Source organism: Suncus etruscus, chromosome 12 (genome assembly GCF_024139225.1).
Source record: "Suncus etruscus isolate mSunEtr1 chromosome 12, mSunEtr1.pri.cur, whole genome shotgun sequence".
Taxonomy (NCBI): Eukaryota; Metazoa; Chordata; class Mammalia; order Eulipotyphla; family Soricidae; genus Suncus; species Suncus etruscus.
The window spans coordinates 59567280-59575918 of record NC_064859.1 but is presented as its reverse complement, the minus strand read 5'-3'; the positions used below and the strand labels follow the sequence as shown (position 1 = coordinate 59575918).

At 39.7% G+C, this 8639-nt stretch overlaps 1 non-coding gene across 1 annotated transcript; it reads right to left on the bottom strand.

Annotated features, from left to right (window-relative positions):
- Positions 1–416: 416 nt before the first annotated feature.
- LOC126024941 (U1 spliceosomal RNA) lies at positions 417–586 on the bottom strand. Its single transcript, XR_007501014.1, has one exon. It is a non-coding gene; the product is annotated as a U1 spliceosomal RNA (small nuclear RNA).
- Between the last annotated feature and the right edge of the window lie 8053 nt (positions 587–8639).

Here is an 8639-nt window from a genome sequence, read left to right as displayed (position 1 = left end):
TACAATGGTGGCCGGAGAGATAGCACAACCGTAGCGCGTTTGCCTTGCATGCTCTGACCCAGGACCAATGGTGGTTCGAATCCCGGCATCCCAGATGGTCCCCAGTGCCTGCCAGGAGTGATTACTGAGCAGAGAGCAAGGAGTTAACCCCTGAAGGTATGGCCCAAAAACAAACAAACAAAATAATTTACAATGGAAAATAGGTAGTCAGGAACTGACACCATTTGTAGTAAAATCCTAATCTGGCACTCTATGTCATTTTAATCATATACTCCTTTTCTGCCCAGATTTCCTAGCAAAGATATTTCCCAATTCTTTCAGGGGAATTTATCTTTTCTCACTCAACTATACAACTATGTGGGGAATATTCAATCCCAGTATTTCATTTACTTGGCTAAAGACATTGGCATGTGGCCTAGGCTAATCCAATCATAATTCTTTTTTTCCCCACTACCACAAATTATTCAGTCGAGTTTCCCACATTTGGAGAAATCGCAGGGGTCAGCACACCCAGAGTGCAATGGGTAAGCCTCGCTCTGGGGAAACCACCTTCGTGATCATTGAATCACCCCTGCCAGGTAAGTATTCAATCATAATTCTTAATTTCATTGGTCACAATATTTTGTTAAGAGATAGGTTCATGAAGAAAGTTTGGTCAATTCTCCAAGTTTCTAAGAGGTATTACTGGTAAAACTTCCTTTTATTATTGAACAGGTCTTGGTTAAATTTTTTTTTTTTTTTGGTTTTTGATTTTTGGGTCACACCCGACAGTGCTCAGGGGTTACTCCTGGCTTGCACTCAGAAATTGCCCCTGGCAGGCTCAGGGGACCATAGCGGATACCAGGAATTGAACCACCTTTGGTACTGGGTCAGCCACTTGCAAGTTAAATGCCCTACAACTGTGCTATCTCTCCAGCACCTGTCTCTATCCTTTTGTTCATTCTTTTTTTTGCTCCCACCATCCCTCAATTGCCTGAATTAAATACAAACTCAGGTAACAAATAGTTAGGTTTTCAAGACTAAAAGACAGAGTTAAGCATCTAATATAACTACTTCTTAAAAAATCCATCTCTACAAAACTTTTTTAAAATTAATACCTTTATTTAAACTTCTTGATTGCAAACATGATTGAGGTTGGGTTTCAGACATGTAAAGAACACCCCCCCTTCACTAGTGCAACATTCCCATCACCAATGTCCCAAAACTCCCTGCTCCCCACCCCACCCGCACCTGTTCTCAAGACAGGCTTTCTACTTCCCTCCTTCATTCACATTGTTATGATAGTTCTCAATGTAGTTATTTCACTAACTGTACTCATCACTCTTCTCTACAAAACTTTTGACAAAATTCAAAGCACAATAATTATACTTGAGAACTTTAAAATAAATTAATGTGTTAGTAGAATTGCTAATTCAGTGTTCAAAGTTAGTGGTGTTTTTTAAAATCAAAGTAGATTTAAAATGTTCATATACTAGGGCTGGAGAGATAATACAATGGGTAGGGTATTTGCCTTGCATGTAGAAGATCCCGGTTTTATCACTGGTGTCTCATAAGGTCCCAGAATAATCCTTGAAGACAGAGCCAGGAGTAAGTCCTGAGGAAAGGCAGATTTGGCCCCAAGACAAAATGTTCATGTACTAATAATGATCTGAATGAAATTATTTTCATTTCTTCATTGAGAATATATTTCATTCAGTTGAATATAGTCAAATACTGATATAAATGAACCTGAAACTTTATTAAAATATTTATTGGGGGCCAGAGAGATGGTTACAAGTGGTAAGGTGTGCCCTACAGGTGGCCTAACCTTGAATAGATCAGGTTTGATCCCCAGGTGTCCTATATGGTCCCCTCGATGTAGAGGCGATTTCTAGCACATACGCCAGGAGTAACCCCTGAGTTTCACCCAGGTGGGGCCCCAAAAACCAAAAGAGAGAAAGAAAAGAAAAAGAAAGAAAGAAAAGAAAAGAAAGAAAGAAGAAAGAAAGAAAGAAGAAAGAAAGAAAGAAAGAAAGAAAGAAAGAAAGAAAGAAGAAGAAAGAAAAGAAAGAAAGAAAGAAAGAAAAGAAAGAAAGAAGAAGGAAAGAAGGAAGGAAGGAAGGAAGAAGGAAGAGAAGGAAGGAAGGAAGGAAGGAAGGAAGGAAAGGAAGGAAGAAGGAAGGAAGAAAGAAAGAAAGAAAGAAAAGAAAGAAAGAAAGAAAGAAAGAAAGAAAGAAAAGAAAAGAAAGAAAGAAAGAAAGAAAAAAGAGAGAAAGAAAGAATATTCATTGATTTAGAGGCACCTAGAGGATTCTGATTATTATTTTATTATTTAAACATAATTTATTTAAGCACCATGGTTGCAAACATATGCATGCTTATGTTTCAGTCATGAAATGCACATAAATTTCACCAGTGCATCTTTCCAGCCACCTATGTCCGCATTTCCCTCCTCCCCTCTTCCCTTGCCTGAGATGGCACTGTATTTCCCTCTCTATCCTTAATATGGTAATTGTTAGTTTAGTTCTTTTGTCTAACTGCACTTACCACTCTTGTGGTAAGCTTCATATTATGGGCTGTTTCTACCAGCCCTCATCTCTTCTTTTATCTGGGTATTATTACTATAATGTATTTTTTTCTTAAATCCCACAGATGTGTGTGAAAATTCTGTTTATCTCTCTCCCTCTGAATTATTAGTCATAATAATAGTCATCTCAGCATAATAGTCTCCATGTCTAGTCATGTATAGGCAAATTTCATGAGTTCAGTATTCCTAACAGGTGCATAATATTCTGTTGTATGGATATACCACAGTTTCTTTAGTCACCCATCTGCTGTCAGCATCTGCATTGTTTCCATTTACTGGCTATAGTAAATAGCACTACAATGAACATAGGAGTGCAGAGGGCATTATTGTAATGTGCTTTTGTGAACCTAAGGCATATGTAGTAGTAGTATTGCCTGATTATATGGGAATTCAATTTACAGTTTTTTACAGTTTTTAAGCAATACCTATATTTTTTTCCAGAAAGCCTAAACTAGACAGCATTTCCACAAGCAGTGATTGAGGGCTCCTTTCTGCCCTCATCCATGCCAGCAGTGGTTTTTCTTGTTCTTTGAGATGTGTACCAATCTCTGTGGTGTGAAAAAATATTTCATTATTGTTTTGATTTGCATTGCCCTGATTTTTAGTGACATGGAGCATTTTTCATGTGCTTCTTGGCTTCCTGCATTTCTTCTTTGAGAAAATGTCTGTTCATTTTTTCTCCACATTTTTTGATGGGATTAGATGTTTGTTTCTCATTAAATTCTGTCAGTGCATTGTATAACTTTGATATTAATCCCTTATCTGATGTGTAATGGGTAGTTTTTCCCATTCTGTGGATGACATTTTTACCCAAGTTGCTATTTTTGCTATGCAGAAACTTTTCAGTTTAATGTAGTCCCATTTGTTTATCTCTGCATCCATTTGTTTAGACAGTTATGTTTCCTCCTTGAAGATGCCTTTAGTCTCAATATCAAGGAGTGTTTTGTCTCTGTTTTCTTCTATATACCTTATAGTTTCAAATATGATATTAAGGTCTTTTTATAATTTTTTATTTATTTTTAATTATGTGAACAATAATGCAAAGAAAGAGGACAAGGCAAAGTTACAGTTACACCCAAAAACAGAGTTCTCAGAAGAAATCCCTCTGCTGACACCTTAATTTTGATCTTACAGTCAAAGAACATTAAGAAAAATAAAAATTGAACCCATGTACAATTACTTTTTCCATCAAGTCCCCAGATTTTAGTACATTATAACATTTCTTAGTGGTACACCAAGCAATCTAAAGCCATAAAATTTATGTAACTCCTTAAACTTGAAGGCATAGTAGTTTTTTACATTTCCATGCACATGCATATTAGTTTAAGTTAACCTCAAAAGTTTAAGTGGTTTTTTTAAAGGTTTAGAGTCAAAGGAGCACAGTAAAAACGGTGTTAGAGTGGCAATTATTGTTTGCATAGGCCCACCAAAATATGGGGGAGATTGGAAGGAAAAGCCTTGGCCTAAATACAAGGAGACCCTACCCCTGAAGTTTCCTGGCATAAGACCAACTCTAGGCTCCAGGCAAACTAGTTTGTCCAATCCAGGTCATTGTTTGTAGTGCCACTAGTTTTTTCACACAGTCTCTGTTATTGGTATCATGTTTCTGTATTAAAGATCCTGGAATCTGTATACCCTACATTGAAGTCAGGATTGTGCGGAGCATCCTCTAATTTTAACTAACAATTAAAGGGCAATGCAGAAAGCCCTGTTCAGTAAGCAGGTCATTGTTGTTGTTAAGTCTTATCAGTGTTAAGGGAAAACTCCTTTGAGTAGATCGATGTCAGAGCAGCAGTAGGGTCTTCCCTGGTAGAGGATTGCTTCCAGGTGATGTTGTAGACAACTTGGGATGTTTCATAGATGGCTTACCTGGTTCCGGGGTGAATGGAGAATGCTCATTTTTCTGAGGCCTGTGCCAGGTCATTATGTCAATGTTCAGGGTGTAAGGTCCCATTGCACTACAAGATTTGTGTGTTCTTATCTCTATTAGATAATAACTTTTTTGTATGTATAGTATTTTCCATTTTAATGTGCCTATGTAAACAAGGAATAATGCCACGTGGCATTATCAGCGCATATGGGGACTGCAAGAACAAGTCCAACAATCCCCGTGACTTGGTTGAAACATAAACCTTAAACTTAGGGACTCTTTCACCAAATTTCCTTATTGAACAGTTCACAAAGAGAAGAAAAGATAAAAAGTGGGGAAAATAAACAATCTGACATAAGACAGTGGACACAATTATCACCATTTAAGGGGATATTCAATAATAGTTATAGCAGTTGAGGGAATATATCTACAATATTCAAAAGAGAAATGCATGTCCCTTTTATGTCATTAAAGATAGTCGGGAGGAGGGTGCTGAATCTTGGACACCCCTGTGGTCTTTGATTTAGCCTTCTGGAATCTGCAAAATGACTCCCTGCAGATCCATTGTAGGGAAATGCATTTGAGTGGGAACTAATCAGAAACCTAGTATGGTAGCAACCACAGTTACACAATGAAGGAAGGAAGAGGCCAAGTGGCTGCTGAGAGTAAACAAGTAGGAAAGGAGTACTGGTCTCTTCCCATCATAAGAGTCCATACTCTCATTTTTCTTTTCAATATATAAGGTACACATCAGGGCTAGTGGGGTTTTTAAAATGGAGACCAATGAGAAAAAAAATTACCAGTGAATGTCCCAACATACACCAGTGCTGCATCAGCCCTCCCTCCTCCCCATGCATCCCCCACCTTAGAGGAGGGAAAGAAAAGGGGGAAAGCAAGAGGACCACTATAGAGTCCACCTGAGCCAGCACCCAGGAAAGGCCTGGAGTCCAGAGGAGAAATAGGGGAATGGCTGGGGCCTGCCAGGCCTCCCAGCACCCCCCAAACTAGGGAGAAGGCCTCCGGCGTGGGGTGTCTCCTAACCCCATACCTGGGAAGACCTGGCCTCCCAGATCAGAGAGAACCAGAAGCCAGACTTATCTGCCCAGCTCCTCCCAGTGCTCCTCCTCCCTAGAGTAGGGGGGGAAGCCTAGGGCCCCTAAAAGGTCACACCTGAATCCCACTTCGGGCCACCTGAGCCAGCACCCAGGAAAGGCCTGGAGTCCAGGGGAGAAATAGGGGAGCGGCTGGGGGCCTGCCAGGCCTCCTAGCACCCCACAAGCTAGGGAGAAGGCCTCTGGCTTGGGGTGTCCCCTAACCCCATACCTGGGAAGACAAGGTCTATAATCCATTTTGAGTTGACCTTTGTGAATGGCCTTAGATAGAGGTTTGAGTTTGCTTTTTTGCATATGGCTGATCAGTTGTCCTAGCACCACTTGTTGAAGAGGCTTTCCTTGTTCCATTTTATGTATCTTGCTCCTTTATCAAAGATTAATTGATGGTATGTCTGGGGGTCATTCTCTGAATATTCAAGTCTATTCCATTGATCTGATGGTCTGTCTTTAATCTAATATTGTGCTGTTTTCTTTTGATATATATATTTAGGTTGGAGACAGTGTCCTGTCAGAGATCAATTTTTCTGTCTTCTGTCTTTATCTAAAAGCTGCCTACGTGCAGGTTCTGCCGTGCGTCCTTGAGCTAACAGGAAAGGTATTTTGCAGCTGAAGGAGATTTTCTTTGAAGCCAGAGAGAAAGTAAACACCCTGATGCCATTTCCAGATTTAGGCTACTCCCTTTAGCTTCTTTCCGGAGTTAATGGCTATGCTACAAAAACTTGCCCCTTCACAAACTGCTGTTAGTTCCAGATAAGTGAGCTGCAGACCCCACTTTAGAGTCATAGGGCAATCCTTTGAAAGCTGCTGACTTGGGAATGATTGTAAATTGTCACCCCTTCTCCCTCCCCTCTGGAATGATTTACTGCCTTTGTTCCATGGCCTTCGCGCCAAAAAGTATGATTGACATGTCTTTTTACCTGCCCATTTCTCCTCCTCTATATAAGAGATGCTGGACCCCAATAAAGGTCACCTTAGACCGGTTATATCGCCTGAGGTCATTATTACTAACCTCTCCTCAGATTTTTTACAGGTGTGGTTACTCTTCTGACCCAGCCAAATAAAGGTTGCGGACGTCCAAGAGCCTCCCAGCCGCTTCCCGCTGGCCGGGCCCCCTTCGGGGGGCTTATGGGAGGACCCCGCATTTTGGCGCCCAACGTGGGGCACCGAAGACCACGACCACGCTCGAATGACTACAGAGAACGGCGTGTGTCCGGAGTCGTTTCGTAAAACGCAAGAAAACCCCATCCAGGTAAGCGTGGAAACGTGTTAGCCTTGATCAAAGTAAACTGCAGTTTTATCCAAGTCGTTCCCCCCCACCACCCCCTAATTGGCTTTTGGGGGCTTCACCCAGTGGATCCGCGACCATGGGTGTTACGCTGAGTACTGAACTTAAATTCATTAAAGATATACAGTCTGAATTGAAAAGCAGACGCGTAGAGGTTACCAAAAAAAGATATTTGTAATTTCTTAATGTTTTGTTCATGATGTTTGCCAGAAATTTAATGTTCCGGGGCCCCTATCGCTTTAAAAGCCCGCCACTTTTTTTTTCTCTTCCCTGCGCTGTAAAGCTCTTCCAGACGGGCTTCTTATCTCTAAGCTTTTAAAGGCGCAGTGCACATTTTCCAAACCCCTACTTGTCAGCAGCTCTGTGCCTAAAAGTCGCTCTTCAAAGTCTGTGTCACAGCAACTAACTTCTACTAACCCCCGTCGCCACTCCCTTCTCATACGCTTGCACCCCCCACAGCCCCCCGCGGGGCAAAGTGCGAGCGAGCAAAAAGCACACAGAGCTGCAGGCTGGCCGGTTCTACCTCCGCTGCTGCTCCAAATTCCAGCTCTGATTCAGAAACAAAAAGAAACAATGCTCTACCCAGCGGCGCTGAATCAACCAGGGGTAAGGTGCTACAGGAATTGCTCCTGCGTAGCAAACCCATAAATAAAAAAGATTTCAGTGAGCAAAACGCCCCCCCACTTTTTCATCCCTTAAAATAAAAATGCAGCCCTACCTTCCCTTAGGTTTTTATGGCTGTCTCTCTGTTGTTACAAGCGTTCCTTTCTGAGTTAAAATGTTCCTTGCCTGAGTTAAAATGTTTTTTAAAGATAAAGGCCACAGTTGGTAAAATTAAAAAGTCTTAAATGTATTAGAAAATGTCATAATAAGTCCTTTAACCTATGCAAAGGTGGCGTATATGTGGCATACTTTGTACCTGTTTTTAAAACTGTAAGTTTCTGTGTACCTAAGTGCAAAACATAAAAAAAAAAAAAAAAAATCACTTCTTTCTTAAAGTTGGTAAAAATTTGGTTTAAACTCAAAATAGTGCTAACCTGTGTCTATCTTTATGGTTACAAGTTTAATTGCTCTGCTATATGGCACAAGGTAGCAGAGGGGTATAAGTAAAAAAGATTCAAAAAATTGTTCATGTGCAATTTATAGTTACAACTGCTTTCAAAAATTTTGTTGTGTCTCATAAAATGCCTCAAATAATTGTTAAGCTTAAAAATTAAATTCTGCGGCATACATGTGCCTCTTCAAAAGGCATTTGTGTAATTAAGTTTTGTGCATTGGGTGTTGTGAAGTTATTATTGAAACGTTAAAAAATTAGAAAACTTTCTAAATTCAGGTCTGTACAGGTTAAATTCAGATCTGTCAGGGTTATAAAAATTCTCTAGGGAGAAAAAAGCAACAGGAAAATAACAGCAATAAACACCCTTTGTTCATGCCTCTCAAAAATTTTAGAGCAAGGTCATAATTCTGTTACTTGTAATAACAAATTATCAGTAAACAAAAAACCTTTTCGTGTTTTAAAACTTAAACACACGAGTATTAAAATTTAAGTCTTTTATATTTCTATTAAAAATTATTTTTAATCTTAAAAGTATATGAAGTTTGTAAAGTGGTTCATGTCATGGGCATTTTTTAGTAGCTTAGGCTCCTTAATCTGCATTTACATGTTTCTTATATTTTGTCTTTTTAATTGCTCTTTCCTCTCCCTGTTTGCTATTCAAATCTAATGGTCAAATAACATTTTGTAACATTTTTAACTTTGTTTTTGAGGAATAATTTGTAAATATAACACAGGTGTCTTTCTTACCT